Genomic DNA, 12151 nt, shown 5'->3' on the forward strand with positions numbered 1-12151 from the left:
TATATTTCTTTTCATCTGGAGAGTGAAACCTGGTGACATGTGGCTCTTGCTGCTCTAAACTGCTCTAAAAGATTGGCACATTGCCTTGTTGAATAATATATTAGCATGCTCTGTGAATAAAACATTGAGGCCATTTTCTCATTTAAAAAGGTTAAAACAGCTGTCTAGACAAGCTTTGATGCCACCTGAACACACTTTTTTTTTTGTATCATTATTGCAGTATGCTTGTTAGACTAGATCAACATCACTGGATCCTTCATCAACACACCTAAACTCAACCTAACACAACTTGTTCACTCTTTTGAGGAAATTCCCGGTTGTCTTTGATTTTCCAGAAGCTTTTCTCACATAGAAACACAAACACAAACACACAAACAGCCCAAGGTGACAATGCATATATCACTATTAAGTGACATGGACACATGCACACAGACTGCCGGAATCCACTTTTACATGTTTTTTCTGGATACTCATGCTCAGGTGCACAAACACACAGACTGCACAGTGACCTTGCATGGTCAGCTTGTGTGTGAAAACACCTCCATGTCCGGGCACATTGGAGTGACACATCCATGTGTGCACAAACAAAAAGACAGATAGACACACACACACACACACACACACACACACACACACACACACACACACACACACACACACATAAAAAGCACACTGTGACCTGGTTTGTTCAACCTTGCCACTAGAGTATAAACAGTGGTGATGCCACTTGCTTTCATAACATCACAATGAAAGTAAACACGGCTGTGACAAATTGGATGTCACTGCGCATAAACATTGAGAACACATATGATGTACGAAAGTGGCTCAGAGCAACTCCTACTTGTGTTGATTTCAAAATAACTCCAAAGGGATTATCTGTAAACAACCACCTCAAAAACATTCATATCCAATATGCTACAAATCCGATATCTCATGAAATATTTCTTTGTCAGTGTTCTTCAAAATGACAAGAAACTGCAGCCTGCATCAAATGGGTTTATGAAGTGGGTACCACATCTTAACGTCAGTGTGAAATAAAGAGAACCCGTCTTAACTCTCACGTATACTCCTCGAGGTTTAAAGGGCAAAATCAACTCTGTTTTTGGAAAATGATTCCCTTTGAATGTCAGGCGTTGATTACATCTCCTACACGGATTAAAGTCAGTGTGAAGAAAAGTGTCAGAGACTGGACAGCTGAGTTTCTGCGTTGTATCAGCCCTTTTTTCCCACACCTATCTTAATATAGCTTTGGCCTTCTGTAGTAAAATAACAATTAGCCTGTGCTGGAGGAGGTCGTACCTGTCGTTCACTCGCGTCTCCTTTCACTGAAAAAGGTCAACGCAGTCACAGCTGTAACTGAAATCTTCAGCGGCAGTGGAAGCAGGAGATAAAGACGGACAAAGAATGAGAAATGGAGACTATTTGGGTGAAGAGACACAGATAAAAGAAAGTGAAGAGAGAGGGGAGAAAAAGCAGATGGAGCAATGCAAAAGTACAGGACAGAAGAGAGAAAGAGTGTGTTTTATAAGATACAGAGTTATGGTCAGATGAAGACATATACCGGAGTCAAGCCAGTCACGTGCCAAAGAGTGAAATTAATGCCGCCAAACGAAGACGCAGCCGTCATATTCAATCACAGTGTGGCATGAAAAGTGTCACAGTCGATGAAGCGTGGCTGAGGAGACAGAAAAAAAATGCAAAAAGGGATGTGGGAGTTAATAAAAGTAATACCAGGGAGAGAAAAGGGAAAATAAAGAGGCACATACACAGAAATAGACAGAGGGACACTAATGAAAGGAGGTTATTATGGTAAAGAGGTCAACCTTGCAGTAATGCTCCGTCGTATGAGGGGAAAAAAAACAGGCTTTTTGTGTGTGTCAGAGTGCGCTGTTATCTCCATGTCCGTGAGCACGCGGTCGAACTGTCATCTGCCGCTGCAGCATCTCATCGGAGCTTGTAAAGGGTGCACTGTTGTTTGTGTGTTTGGAGTGGGATTAAGGCAGTTATATAATCTCAAGAACTCTTCTGTGGGAAACAGAGTGTGTGAGGATAAACAGCAGACAGAAACACTATTATCTTTCGAGGCACACTTTCATATCCGGAGAGCCGAATCAATACGGACTCCTCAGTTCACATGAGTCCAGTTTTTTTTTTTTTTTTTAGGGAGCGGATCATTAGTATAAGACGGCAGCATCCTCTATGCATACCTGTGTGATGCTTAATTTAGCAAACATTATATGAAGTGAAAGCTGTTTTATAGTTATCAAAAAAGTGAATTAAATCAGCACATCTGTCAGAGTGAGGTTTATTTTTGGATTCTTTTCATGTGCCTTCTAACAGGCAAAGAGGCGATGAATAAAGGAGGGGGGGGGTGTGGTATATAGAAGAGGACAGATGGAGAAAATAGGAGAAGTTAGGGAGAGATAGGAAGAGTGGATGTAAGGCTAGAAGGAGGGGAGAGAGACAGGAGAGGATGAGAACTACACGAGATAAGTCTCAGTGTGATCAAAGCATTACTTTGACATCAAGAGCAGGCTTTGCCAGCACGCTGACTGGTTAACGTTGGAAATTCACAAACACACTGAAACATTAAAATATGTGTGACTAAGAAGCCTCTTCTCATATTTATCAAAGTGATACAGATACACACGGTCAGATAGAGGGAACTTGGAAAACTATCGATATTTTTAACTCGTAGCTGTCCAAACATTGGGGGAAACAAATAAGGAATTCAGGTTGTCTAGAATTCTAGTAGAGCTTTAAACGTGGTTCTAAAAATCACATTCCCTAACACCCACTTGTACCAAAAGAATGAGCTTGCACAGACTGTCACCATCAGCCCTATATCCAGACAGGCAAACAATCACGCTTTTTTGCTTGTAAAAATCGTCCGCCATGACTTCATGTTTGTGACATTTCTGAAAAGAATATAACCAAGCAAAATAAGCTTTGCTGTAGGAGTCTTTGCTCTTCTGTCTCCCTGGGACAGAGCGACAGAAAACACAGAATACTTTCTCTTTAGTAGCTGCTACAAAAAACCAGCGAGAAGCTAAAGACGCTAAATATAGCCTCATATTGTGTCTGGGGCGGAAAAAAAAACAAAACGTCAAACATGGGGATTACGGGCCATTTATTTGCAGAGAGAATGTTTTCACAAATAGGCGCTGGAGCCCCTCCTCTCACCATGACATCCGACACCCACCCATCATAACAATTTGTGTTGCATTCTGCCCTCCAGCTATTTGTTAGCCATGTTCATTATGCAGCTATTTCTGTCCTTTCTGTGCGTGTGTCATTCAGTTTAAATCGTGTTGGTTTAAACGTCGGCACAGCGGAGGAAAACGCACAGGGAGGGACTCATGACAAATGTTTTTTTGGCCAGACGGAGGTCAAAGATACATGGTTGTTAGACCAGTGAGCAGCAGGACCCCATTTTTATTTTTTTGTTAAACTATCACCGTGTTTATCTTTTGTGGCCCTTCATCCACCCCTATCATGCCGAGTCCTCTATCTAACCCTGCTCATAATCAGATAAGCCCTCCGCAGCATTTACTCTTTTGGCTGACCACTGAGGCCATATTGTGTGTGTGTGTGTGTGTGTGTGTGTGTGTGTGTGTGTGTGTGTGTGTGTGTGTGTGTGTGTGTGTGTGTGTGTGTGTGTGTGTGTGTGTGTGTGTCCCTTCTTTTGGCCTTATGACAGGTTGTTTCTGGTTTCCCCGTCTGTATCAGCACGTGAGCAGCAAAATAAATCCTGTTTCCAGGTTACACACACCTGTTGGAAGAGGATCTGTCAGCCGCTAACACGGACAGAACACACACACATTGATGTGTACAGACCACGTAAACAGAAACTCAGACAAACACACACACACACACACACTCCTCCCATTGAGTTCACCTTTACAAATGTGTTCCATCAGCAAAATTAACTCGCCACAATTAACATAACCATGTTAATTATGGTAATCACCAGCACATCGTGTGCAAATACACTCTCTCACCTGTGCATGAGTGTGTGTGTAACAGGATTCAATTATAAAAGGGAATGATAAGAGGGGTAAGTAGGTTGACAAAGAAACAATAAATGCTTCATTTATAATCAATATATTCTTTTAAGTTTTTGAGGACAAATGTGATGTGAATTTCCTTCTTTTTCTCCCCCCCCCCCCCCAGTGTATTTCATGCATTCTGTGAACTTATTTGTTTATTGAAAATTGAAAAAAAAAAAAAATGTTGAAATCAGTGATTAATAAAAATAATCTTGAGTTGAAGAAAGTGAAGAAGAGTATGGAGAGACAGTAGAGACAGCTGTAAATGACTGCTTCTTCAGTGGGCCTTCACACGCACGCACGCACGCACGCACGCATGCACACACACACACACATAAACACACACTCATTGTTAATTATTATTCTGAATAATGAGAAGCAAACGACTCATTAAATCTCTCCTTGACCCACGCGCTTAAACTCCCCTCTCTTCCCTTTCTCTCTTTCTTCCTCACTGACTCCACTGTAACTTCACACAAAAACTGTCAAACCAGAAGCCTCTCAGCTGTGAATTATTAATTGGCTTTAAAACAAACCCCGCTAAAAAAAATCACTGACCCTAATTTGGATTCGTTTTGCACTAAATTGATAGCAGAATTCTGAGAAAACTTCCAGTAATTCACATGTGAGATGTTCCTGAACTTCAACCGATTTCCTTTTTTTTTCACTCTCTTCTTCACTCTTTCTCTCTCTCTTTCTCTCTCTCTCTCTCTCTCTCTCTCTCTCTCTCCTTGCTGAATTCTGTCTACCAAAGCGAAACATGCAGTTAAAATTGGCTGTAAAAGCAAACAACCTTGCTTTTCTTTCTCTCGTGTGACCGGTGTCATGAGACCACAAACCACCTGACTGCACCTAACGACTGTCACAGACAACAAATTACACCGGATTACACAGACATGCTGCACAATACACACTCTCTGAACCTGCCTTTCTAATATATTTGCTTACACACGCACAAACCTGCATGCATGTAGGAGAAAGTTAGACAAGAAAACACACAAAGTGCTCTAATCAATACTGCTCCCTATCCGAAGTAATCAATTCTCATTTTTATCCGATCAATAACCCTGTCAACGCCGCATTCTGATCATCAATAGCAGAATCGATGACATCGCTCGTTAATCCTGAATTAGCATTGATCCAGGATCCAGCTGTTATCACAATTACAGCACGGCCTCATCGCCAGGGCGGTAAATCCTCGCCGGCTGCTCTCCTCTCCGTCTCGGGTGCGGCAGAAAAGGTCACAGTAACTGAAGAGCAATATGCAGTCGCTCCTGCAGAACAACTGATAAAGCTTTTAATGTGATAGCCTGCATGAGAGGTGATAAAAAGCGAGTCAGGTCTAAAAAGTCCTCACTTAATAGAGTGTTTCTGTGCCTTCACATTTCTTTTTTTTTTTAATTGCTCTAAGTGGTGTCCTTGTTGTTTTCTTTGCAGAGCTGTTTTCCTTGTTGTCGCACAAGTCCTACGTTCTTAATGTCCATCTGGCTTCAGCTTCGTAACGACTTCAATGTGACTTTGCTTTTAATGAAAGCATGGGATGTCTTCATGAATGACTGGTTTGTCTCACTTCCTTAAAATATGGAAGAGGAAAAAAAACGAGACTGACTTTAGATCGATGTTAAATTTACTCACTTCTTTCTCCCCTTTTCAGAGACTCGATTAAATCCAAACATGCATTTAGTAAAGGTGGAGGAATAATCCTTAAAATATAAGCAACAGATAGGTAATCAATCTCTTTCAAAGTTCCTGATCACAGTTATTTGAGAGAGGTTGATAACATGACTCTACGGCTGTAACAATCTCAGGCACGAGTCATCTGAATCAGACTGGGCTGTTTGTCATGAAGATGACTATTTGTCCCTTTTTTCACTCCATGTGCCACATCTAAACCCTCAGTCTGCCAACATGAGTCGTATTATATACATAAAATGCATATTTATCAGAGTTTCCTAATTCCCTATAACTGTATTTAACATGATGAAGGACTTGACGACAGCTCAGCTTCCAGCCCCTAACAGGAAGTTGAGCAATTTCTGTCCTGAGATCTTTTTTTCAATAGGTGAACCTGGTTTATTCAGTGGATTTACCAGTTTTATTGACCTGATCCATTTATTTTGGAGGAGAAAACCTCATAAAAGATGAACACTAAAGGACTCGATCCATGAAAAAAAATAAACCATCGGCAGCTCTGCTCACAGCCCTTTCTGATGTCATCTATCCCAACAGGAAATCGTCAGAAAAACACTGATTATTTAGGAGAAACAGCTTTATACAGTGTCTCTACTGGATAGTAGCTCAAAATGTTGATCAAAGGACATACTTTGAGTTTAAAAAAGGAAAATGATGCTCTAATTATTAAAGAAAACCTTGTTCGTCATGTGACTAACTTGACCGATTCTGCTTAACCTCTTCATCTTCTCCAACTTTCATGCTGCTGGAATGCAGAAAGCTGGAGCTCTAAGTGAAACCACATGAGCACAAGAAAAAGAAACATACAAGCCCCGTGCTTAAAAGCCAAAGAAACTAAAGCCCTGACATTATACTGCCAGGAAACTGTGTCAACAACAGTGAACCACCTGTGCTGTCTCACTGCTCCTCACATGCACTGATACCCAGAAAATCGTTCCACCACCATCCCACCATCCCACCATCCCACCTCGCCTCCTGTCTTTTTTTCTTTCTTTCTCTGGAGGGCACCTAAAGAGATTAAAGGTCAGAAACACTAATTACTGACTCTGTCATTTAATCTCGTTGAGGCCGGGGATTAGAGTTATAATCCCATCACATCACTGCTACAGGAAATTATAAGTCACTGTAACATCTACCTGGCTTCCCATCAATGTTGTAGAGGATAGACGGGGACAAGAGGGCGGGAGGAGAAGATGTAGGCGTTAGAGGAGAGCCATGGATGAGTGCAGGAAAGAGTTGAGACAAGTTTTTAAGAGTAAAAACTACAGAAGGCTCAAGACTGTTGAACCCACTCTGCTTTTTGTGGAACCCACGGACCGAGAGACGGGGGGGAAAGGAAAACAAGCTAGTGCAGGGGCAAAAGTGAAAAAAAAAAACTGAATTCCCCCTCAACCCTCGCCCTCTTTCTTAACTTCTGTCCCCCCCCCTTCTCTCTCCCTCTCTCTCGCGGCGGGAGGTAATGCGAATCTGAGGGTAACAGAAGCCAGTCTTTGGACATGCTTATCCAGACAGACTTGGACTTTTGTGTTTGTTTGTGTGTGTGTGTGTGTGTGTGTCTTTGGGGTGTGCAGATTGAATCCTGCATCCCTGGGGAGCCTAACTACCTCTCCATCTCTCCGGCTGACTGTCTCTCAGAGAGAGGGAGGGAGAAGGATAGAAAGAGGGAGAAAGAGGGGGAGGGGGGGGGAGAAACACACAGGCAGAGATTTGGAAAGAATCAGAAAAGAGAGAGAAAAAAAAGAGAGCGAGCAGGGCAGCCGTCGCTGCAGCGAAGCCCAACAGCTCCCTCTGTCGTCACCTAGAAAAGGTCTAGTACCTCTCTCTTTCACCCCTCCACCCACACCCCCTCTTTCCTCTTCTCTCTACGTCTTCTTATTTGAGTTCTCGCTCCCGCTGTTTCTGTTCAACACGCCTGCTTTCTCCCCCTCTCTGTAACAGTTTAAAAGAATCTAGTTTACAATGCCTTGACTTATGAGAACGAGCAGCTGGCGGCTAATTAAATGTAAATATAACAATTACAGTGTTATAAATTAATCCCTCTATCTCGCCCCCCTCCCTGGTGGGCTACGTCAGCAGTGTTTGGAGTCAGCTGCCTTTAAACTCATTCCAGTAGGAGACATTTTTTTTTCCCTGTGTTTTTTCATCTTAATTCAGCCCTTAAGAACACGACATCAGCCATAAGTGGCTCACCGCCAGAGTCAGTTCAGGATTTGAATGTAAAAACCATGTGACATAAGCACATCCTCTCTGCTTATTTAGTCTGCAAAGTCATTTATGGTAAAGAGCGCTTTGAATCCAGTATGAAGTTCCTCTGCTGGAAGATGAAACGCAGAAATGTCTGATAAGAGGAGGAGACATGAGAAAGAGAAAAAGCACTACAACTAAAGCCTCCATGGGATATTGCATCTGAGTTTTTCTATAAAGAGATTGAGTGGCTCGCCGCTGTTATCCACTCATAAGGAAGCCATTACACACACACACACATGAACTGTGGAAACTTGATTGGGGAAGCACAAGTTAAACAGCCATGACTGGTCTGGTTGTGTCTTTTCAAACTTAAGGACCATGTGTGTGTTCACAGGTTTAATTTTATCTCTGCAAACTATAAGGAACGTCACCACCAAGCAGAACATTTCCAATGTGGGGGTCGTCGACGAATCCAATAAAAATCTGACGACATTTCTGTGTCAGTTTTCGCACAGTTTCTTGGCTGAGCATCAGTTAAAAAAAAAAAAAAAGAAAGAAGAAAATCTGATATCTCACCCACCCTGCTTTCATGTGTCATCCGACCGAGCCAGGTTTCTGTAAACACAGCTCCCCTTAAATAGCACAAAGACGTACCGGTACAAGTGGGGATTCTGTGTTTCTGTCTTGTTTTTTTTTTCTTCTAAGAGTGCAATCACTTCCCCAGACATAAAAACCAGACTATTGTGGGAACTGAGGAGGGATTGGGGGGGGGGGGGGGGGGGGGGGGGGGGGGCGCTATGAGTGTTCATACTTGTGATAGCGAAGTGAAGACAAGCGCTGTCTGGCAGCAGTGGCTCTCATAAAAGAGCGAGACGGAGTACACTGCTCATGGAAGTCATGCTGCCCTCCTCCTCTTCCTCCCCCTCATACTCTGATAGGAGTCATGCTCTTTTTCTCCTCAGGTCTGCCCTCATGTTTCTTCTTTTCCCAACCTTGTTTCCACTTCTCCATCCAAACTGAATTACTGTGACTAAAATAGTAGCAAGAAGACTTGGTTAGAGAATTAAGCAAACATCCAAAAGCACAAATAGGGTGATACTGTGGGGAGCTTTGTGTGAAGGCAACGGCACGGAGGCTTTAATGTTAAACCCACAGAAAACAACAAGCAGCATTTCAAAAGTGGAGATACATTAGGGACTTTCATTTGTTGCGATGTGCCTTTTTAAGTAACCGCTGTAAACTCACCAGAGCTGGAAAAAAAAAGGGGAATTCTGTTTTGTGTCACTGCAAGTTTGACTGGTCTACAGGCTAATTGGTAAAATGCAAAGAAGGAAAAAATAAACACTCTGCTCTGTAATGTAGCCACATGATACAGAGACGTGGAAAAAAAGACCACAAAAGTGCAATTCTGAAAACTAGTTAAAATGGGTTTTTTTTCGCCTGTGAGATTATAACACAAGGATTTTACAAACCCCTTATTTTCTGTGAAGTGGAGCTGGTACCTCTCAAGGTTTTCTCTCTGTGAACCTTTCTCTTCATTGTTGAAGGCAGACTTTTTTTTTTGTTGAAACACTGCAAGAAACAACCCTGCAAACCAAGCAAGCAAGCAAGAAGCCTGACTGCTATAAGAACCAGCCCCCCTGTCGAATGAAACACAACAACAGCAAATTATTTTCTCAATGACTCCCACAAGACTGGAAAGTACAGAGAGAGGCCGGGAGGAAGAGAGATGGAAAGGCAGAGGAGAAAGATGAAGAAGAGATGGAGGTATAGATGAGGTAAAGTGGGGAGACAGCGCAGAGACATTGCATAGCAGCAACAGTGTGGGAGACAGGAGGGGAGAGAGAGTTGGAGAGGGAGAAGAGAGATTATTGCTTGCTTGAGAGCAGCAATCTCAGGCTGTGTCATGAATACCAAACTGCACAGCCGTTCAGTGTTTCTCCCTCTCTCCGCTCACCCATTGAAAAACGCAGCGGAATTGCAGCTGCCCAAATTATACACCTATATCTCACTTTTACTCTCAGCACTCATAGCTCCATCCAACCATAATTATTCCTATCAAACCAGCACACTCAGAGAGTCCACCAGCAAAGAGCCGGTTCATCTGGATTTCATTGGCTATCTGTGTAACAATTAAATAAATATCTGATGTGGCCCTGCAGGGACAATAAGGCAAACGCACGGACCTAATTGAGTGCAGAATGAGCCTGAATGAGCCTACGGGCAAGTGATCTGTATGCAATTTTTATGCAGTTTCGCCGGCGCTGGCGCACACGGAAAAGGGCAGGACGCAGCTCCGGCTGAAAGTATTCAAATGGACTGAATACTAAGGAGCCTACAGGGGATCACATTTCAAGGTCTTAATTCCACAAAAGCCATAATGAACCCTACAGAGATCTGTAAGAGCAGAATATAAAAAGAAGAAATAAATTAATAAGGTTGTGGTGTGGTTCATAGTTTTTTTTTTTTAAGTGTGGAGACCACTTTTTTGAACGCTTTCTGTGAGAATATGGCCTTTTATCCACATAATGCAAATAAAGCGACAACTGCATGTCTCTTTTGATCCATCGAGAGATTGCTTTCTCAATGATTGGATTTAATCGTAAAAACTAAATCAAGAAAAGTTGTGCGTCGCCGTTACGCGGAGACACAGAGGCAGCGAAAGGGAGCGAGTTTAACCACTCACTATACGTGGCCAGAAACACACACATACTTACACAGACACACACACACATACCCAGAAACACGCATGCATGCACGCGCACGCACACACACATATCAATCGAGCGCAAATACGCAAACCAACACCGATGCACAGTGCGCTTGTAGATCTGTGTGATGTGGAAACCGCACAAATCCCAACCGTCATCCAGTGGTCTGAAGGCTGAAGAAAGTCTCCTCTGTTGCAGCCTCAGCAACATACACACAAGTCTTCTTATGCTGTTGGTATCGCTAATGCGCAAAGGCTCTGGGGGGCTTTTCGTGCCTTATTCCCGTATTTACTAAAACATAACCAATTCCGACATCCCCTTAAGGTGACCTTTTTAGTATGCGTGTGCACAAATGTTTGTATGACTGCGCTGGATTCTTCCAGAGGCGAGCCACAGCATCCCGGGAACCGACAACATTTCACTTCTGACGCCTGTTTTACGCTCATTAACCCCTCTGCAGAAGGAGACGCACGGACAGTAACAGCACGGAGAGAAACAGATTGAGCAGAGGAAAAATAGATGAATGGGACTGTGTTGAAAAACCAGCCTTTTAACTCCAGCAAGCTTACCTTGGAAGTGAGAGACTCCGCGCGCAGCAGCCCGTCTCTCCAAGGAAATTTCCTCCAATACATACAAGCCAGCAGAAACGCTCACTTCTCCCAAGTATTGTTGCTTCTTTTCTCAGATGTCCAACACATCCACGGAGTAAACCCCCCCTCCTGCGTTACTGTTTGTGGGTGCTTGGAGAAGAGGAGGGTTATAAAAAGGAAAGCAGAGCCAAGTCGTTTCTCCTCAAACCCTGAAATGTTCCCTCTCCTGTTTTTTATCCGCCGGTGATGGATAAAAAAAAAAACAGCAGTGGAGCGTCTTTACAAGGCTCCGAGGCTGTGATGATGAAAAGTAGTGAGGAGGTGTTTGTCAGGAGAGAAAAAGAGGGGAAATCACCGTAACATCCCTCCTTTCTATCTTCCTTCCTCGCTTCCCTTCTAACTTCCTTCCTTCGGGTATCAAAAATCCGGCACCACAGCACCACCAGCTCCGTTTATCAGTCCTCCCTCCACAAGCCTCGGAAGCGGAGTGAGGGAAGCTGAGCGGGGCGCGCGACGGCAGCAGGGCAATTGTGTGTGTGCGTGTGTGTGTGTGTGTGTGTGTGTGTGTGTGTGTGTGTGTGTGTGTGTGTGTGTGTGTGAGAGAGAGAGAGAGAGAGAGAGAGAGAGAGAGAGATGTCGCTGCCGATGGAGGGCGTTGGAAACTACAGTAACCTTCTCTATGCTCTTACTTTCTTCTTTTTCTACATCCCCTGGCTTTCTATGGGATCATACAATACATTTGTGATGTTAATGCTATTTAATTATCCTGTTAGGGGGCTCTGGGAATAAACCGAGGCACTAAGGATGATAAATACAATCCTCTTTAGCAATAAAAACGCACTTTTGACAGCCACAAATACGTCAGAATACTCTCACAGAATTTGCGTATTTATAGATGCAGATGAAATCAAATATAGGCCTA

The 12151-nt window shown here is 43.2% G+C and overlaps 1 protein-coding gene across 2 annotated transcripts in view; it reads right to left on the reverse strand.

Annotated features, from left to right (window-relative positions):
• The window catches only part of cdh11 (cadherin 11, type 2, OB-cadherin (osteoblast)), a 93738-nt gene extending 82009 nt beyond the window's left edge, over nt 1–11729 (reverse strand). For both annotated transcript variants that reach the window (XM_020645652.3, XM_065959309.1), the window contains exon 1: nt 11209–11729. The gene's annotated coding sequence lies outside the window, so the exon portion shown is untranslated. The remainder of the gene's footprint in view (nt 1–11208) is intronic.
• Nucleotides 11730–12151: the final 422 nt, after the last annotated feature.

This window comes from Labrus bergylta, chromosome 10 (assembly GCF_963930695.1).
Source record: "Labrus bergylta chromosome 10, fLabBer1.1, whole genome shotgun sequence".
Classification (NCBI taxonomy): domain Eukaryota; kingdom Metazoa; phylum Chordata; class Actinopteri; order Labriformes; family Labridae; genus Labrus; species Labrus bergylta.